Consider the following 5,453-nt stretch of genomic DNA (forward strand, 5'->3'; position numbering starts at 1 on the left):
TTGACAATTCTTAGTATTTTTTTCAGAAAACACTTAGGAAATAAGGTTATTTAGTCTAGAATGCCATAGGATTCTATAGGCGTTTTTAGCAGGCATTTCAGGAGTAAATGGGTTAAGCAAAGCAATTCTCTCTCTGGCAAATGTTCTCTCACCAGTGGGAGAGGCTATTTTGAATCTACCTGTGGAGGTAAAGGAAAACTCTATAGAGATGTTAATAGCCAGTCAGGCATTTAGATATAATTTGGAGAGAAATTGTTGCTTCTTCCTCCCTCCCTCCCTCCCAAAGCTAATTGGAGATAAGTGAAGCCCACTCATGTTATTGACATTTAAAAGGCTACTTCATGGCACATTAGGAGCACAGACAATCAGATGACACACAAAGTCCTTTTTAATTTTAGTGTAAACACTTTATTTGGTTTTGTGCAAAAGGGGCGGAATGACTCAATCTATGTGCTTGATTTCAGACCCATTAAGTATGTCAGCACTAAAAAAAAAAAAACAACATAAAAAAAAAAGAATCTGGTCTTGTATTAGCGTCGGCCAGGCAGAGTGTAGTAGTCGCTCTACATTGACTGTTTGATGCATCGAGAGCCCACTTGGAAAATGCTTAGCTTGGGAACCGCAGGCGCACAGGCTTGGTGCTTCAAATCCCCTGGGCGAACGCTAGTGCCACTAATAGCATCGTAAATGATGATTGATGACTCGCCGGGCCTCCCAGCGCCCCTCTCCAACACTTGGAAGTGGCCACTTGCCCTGGAGCGGAGTGTTGGTGGACTTCAAGGTGTCAGATGCTTAATTGTCTCTCTCCCCTTCTCTCTCTCTCTCTCTCTCTCTCTCTCTCTCTCTCTCTCTCTTTTCCTTCCAGGTGATAGAGGCTATTACTAGTGAGTGATACCGAAGTGCCTTCAAGGGCAGGTTAAATGCTACCAGGGTGGAAAGGTCCCCATCTAGCCTGAGGTAAAGCAGATGCCACGTCGTCGCTCAACTCCACCCCCATGATTGATTTTGCCCACACCATTGTAAATATTTAAGACTGTGTCGCTTGGACATGCAAAAACAGTAGGTTTAGCGCACAATGCAAAAGGTGTGAGGTGTGGGTGTTTGTTTGTGTGTATGTGTGTGGGGGGTAGGGTTGGGCACCGAAACACGGTTCTAATATGGCACCGGTGCCGACGTCTTGCTCTGATAGCAACACAGCCAGATACAGTTAGCTAACATAAACACTGGATGTATAAACCAGAGGGGTGCACCGTATAGGCGAGGGGACAGTGTTTGACAGCTTGCGTGAGCCCAAGTAGCTTACTTTAAAGCGATATGGCGAGCTCCTGTCAAAATCTAGCAGTGGGCCTAACTACACACAAGCAAAAGGCTATGAAACAACATCAACAGTAGCCTATACCTTACACAATATCCTTGCTAATGCGCTAACTGGCATTTATTTGAAATGTTATCATCAAAGTTGTAAGGTGAAAGCTTTATTTCACGGTGTGTTCTAAACAACATAATGACATGATATTAATCTGTCATGTGCATGAGGCCCATATAGCATCACAATGAATATGAAGATCATGTTAAAAGTTAGCTGGCAAAAACATAAATATGTAGGTTACATACCTGATGTCACTGAGCTGTCAAAGAGGCTACAAAACCATCTCTGTGGGTTATGCTAATTAAACTCAGCTGACTGGTGTTAGCGCATAGCCATAGTTGCTGTTAAAATGCCTAGCCTACTTGGCTAGCGCTGGGAATCGAAACACTTCAACACCGACAAGTAGCCTAACATGTTCAAAACTATTGCGTGTTATGGGTAAAGACATGAAATTTCTTGAAGTATTTGGGAACACACTGAATTAACTGGAAAGTAGAGTCCCTGTTAGATTAGCTTGCTTGCAAATGCCGTTGTCCATGACCTGGCAGTTCTATGGCAAGCGGTTTTAACATACCTTATGGCAAACAGCCTACACTGGGTAAACTTGAAAGCAGAGCTTACCACTGTGTGTGCATGCATGGCAAGCTGTTTGTTTTAACATTCAAATGTATTGTTCGTAGGAGCAATGAGATATTGATAGTAAATTGAATATAATTTCATGTTCAAATCAATAAAAAAAGCAATTCATGCTTTAGACTATTTTAATTTAAAACATTTTAAAAACAAAGTACCGGTTCAGGCACCGTTTCGGCACCGGCACCATTTTAAAAGTATCGATTTAGCACCGGTATCGGATAAAACCCAAACGATACCCAATCCTAGTGGGGGGTTGAGGTCAAAAGTGTGGAACTAGACCACCACAATAGGGGGTAAGAAGCAAACAAAGCAAAAATTGATCAATAAATGAAGCTGAAATTGGAAATGGGACCAAGAGAGAATGTGGGGAAAAGAAAGTGCTGCGCAGAGAGCTCTCCTGGGCACTGACTATTCCATTGACCTTTCCCGAGATCCTCTTAAGCACTTCAGTTTGAATGGGGGGGAAAAAAACGGCATTAGGCCTAAGTCTGCAAATTTACCTTAGCCTCTTCTAGGAAAAGAATAGCTTGTTGTAGGAGAGATAATGATTCTCTGAAGGCCCACACTTTGCATCAGAATGACCATTGTGCACAACACGCTGAGGAAATGGAATCAAGGACAACTGTATAGCAGCACAGGTGCAGTGTAACACATGTCACATTGCTGGATAAATAATTCTATTTTCTCACCTTCTCACATCTCAACTGCCATTCAAAAGACAAAATGGGTTGGGCGTCTTCCTGTGCGCCCTGCCATTTCAGGCAGACCAGACAGTTTCTCAACCTTATCTCTGCCTGCTGCACCTGTCACCTAACTGTGAGCAGCGCAAACAATAACTCAGGCAGGGGTGGCCTAGTTCAGCAGCTGGCTTTTATTGGCTTTCAACAATTCGGTTACGTCTCCTGTGTCCCACAGAGTCTGCGTCCCACGCTGTCCACTTGCTCTGTCCGACGAAGAGGCAGAACTGCAGTGAACGGTCAATGTGCAAGCAGGCTCTTGTACAGTCCAGCCATTAGCTTTTTTTAAAGGCCGATTCAGATTAGATATGGGGAGGAGGAAATGAGAGTGCAGAATCGGTGTGCAACAGAGAGGACATTAACCAGCCCGTCTGCCCCATGCTGCTCCTCAGAGGAGGGTTAATGGGCAAGGGTGGCGATACATGAGGGGATATGTGTTTAACGCTAGATTAGCGGCTACAGTTCGACCCTCGTCCGCGCCCCCTCCTCCACCCCACACTCCTCACCGCCACGCTCACTGCCGAGGCCTCAGCCCCAAAATCAATCTCAGTGATTTTTTCCCTTAAAAGTCTCATTAAAGAAATAATTGGAGCTGCAGGACTTTTGAAATGAGGGATAATGAGTGCGTCTTGGCGAATTGATTCTGCCTGTATCAGCCTTACGCCTATGGTGCCCTTTTTTTATCCTCTACAGACGACACACATGCACACTAGGAAAATTATTTTAAAATGCCAGCCTTAGTTAATGGCCCTGGTACACCATGGAATGTCAGATCCTGGCATATTCCACAAGGGCTGTCTATGCTAACATGGTGTTAGCATTGAAATACTGTGCAGAGCATTTAAATGGTAAATATTGAGCTGAATGCAGCATTCATCACAAGCGGTATCTTCATGTTTGTGTTTCCTTCAGAGCAACGCTGACAGTGTGTGCATGCTGTGCCAAGTATGGAATCAAAAATGGCTCGAGTGGACATGGATGGCTTGCGGCGCAGCCCTGGCAGTGCAGTGCAGTAAGTGTGAAAGGAAACAAACAAAATAATATTCAGGCGATAGAGCTCTCCCACATAGACTTAACAACAGCCATCATGGCGGATGCGCTTCTGCAATTTTTCAGCCCTTGGTTGTTGGGGTGGACCCCTGCTGAGAATTATGTTGCTTTCTCATTGCACACGCAAGACACACACAACACACACACACGAACATACACACACACACACAAAATGCACTACTTACTAAGGATGCACATACAGATAAAAAGAAAACAGACACACTCAGAGACACCCGCAATTTCACAAGCATAAGTCTCTCTCTCTCTCTCTCTCTCTCTTTCAATTCAATTCATTTCAATTCAAATGGTGCTTTATTGGCATGACAAATATGACACTTGTATTGCCAAAGCAATTGTTACATAAATGTACAGTATCAGGATCTAAGCAATTATGCAGGTATATGCAAGGGATAGGGGTACATGGACAAAGTGTAAAAAAAAAATTTTTATTGTCTGTGTCTAAGTACAAAATATTCAAGTTTGAGTTCTGAGTGTCTCAACACAGGCGTGCAAGTAGGCTGTCTTTTTCTCTCAACACACACATACACAAGCACACACACACACACAAACACACACACACACACACACACACACGTATACACTGGCTGGGCCATCAGAGTCATTGATTGAGACAGATTCCAGCTCTAGCTGAAGGACGTGCTCACACATCCTGGCTGAAATCAAGCCTGCAGATGAATTGGGTGCCGGAGACAATCTCACCGTGAATTGATTGTTGGCGGGGCGTTTATATTCCTACCTGTCATGATGCATTGTTTGATGTGCCGGGCTACTGATACCACTTATTGAAGAAGGAGGGTAGGCAAGGGTAAAAGCAGCAGCAACAACAATAGCTCAGCATGTGCACTATGCTAGAGGCGCTATATACTGTAGACTAGTTGTTTAGCACAACAACTCAACAGCTGTTTAAAGCAGTAATAACTATTTCTTTTTATTTGTCAAGGCCACCCCACACACACAAACACACACACACACACACACACACACACACATACACACACACATACACAGACTCAGTCGAACATACCCTCACTAACTTAACAGCTTGTTGTGACAGAACATCTGGAGCTTGTGCAATTTCACAAAATAAAAATACGTCTCGCCCTTTTTTATTGTTTAAATTCCCAATTTTGGTTACAGTATCGCTCTGGCCATTTGCCAAGACAAGACGCTGGATCTGGTGTGCTGGTGCCCGTGTATGCATCGGTGACCCCGAGTAAAATGGTGGGAACCTCCTTCAGCCCTGGCAAAAGAACGAGTGAGATCATTATATCCCCTTTTCTCTCTCCGTCTCACTGATCCTCTGGAGCGAAGGCAATAAGCTCTTCCTCGTCTCTCTCATAGCCTTTGTCTCTGTCTTTGACTGTCACTGTCTTTCTATAGATACTCCTCTGTTACTCTTGGCAACAGGTACAATGCATGATACAGTATCTGGTCCCCGTCAGCAGACGGATGGACTAATCATAGGTTTCTGGAAGCTGTAAATCTGGTGTGTGCAGTGCAATCAGTGGCAATTTAAAGATGAGCTGCAGTCAGTGATTACTACACATTGATATCAGTGGCTGTAGGGCAAGATGATGGCGCATCGCCTCCATCTGCTCATGTACTTGTTCTGTTATTTAGCTGGCAATTCATGTTTTTGA

The 5,453-nt window shown here is 44.0% G+C and overlaps 1 long non-coding RNA gene across 1 annotated transcript; it reads left to right on the forward strand.

Moving 5' to 3' along the window:
* Positions 1–748: 748 nt before the first annotated feature.
* On the forward strand, positions 749–5,056 carry LOC121711070. Its single transcript, XR_006032238.1, has 3 exons — positions 749–957; positions 3,655–3,754; positions 4,951–5,056. It is a non-coding gene; the product is annotated as an uncharacterized LOC121711070 (long non-coding RNA).
* Positions 5,057–5,453: the final 397 nt, after the last annotated feature.

This window comes from Alosa sapidissima, chromosome 6, assembly GCF_018492685.1.
Source record: "Alosa sapidissima isolate fAloSap1 chromosome 6, fAloSap1.pri, whole genome shotgun sequence".
NCBI classification, from domain to species: Eukaryota; Metazoa; Chordata; class Actinopteri; order Clupeiformes; family Clupeidae; genus Alosa; species Alosa sapidissima.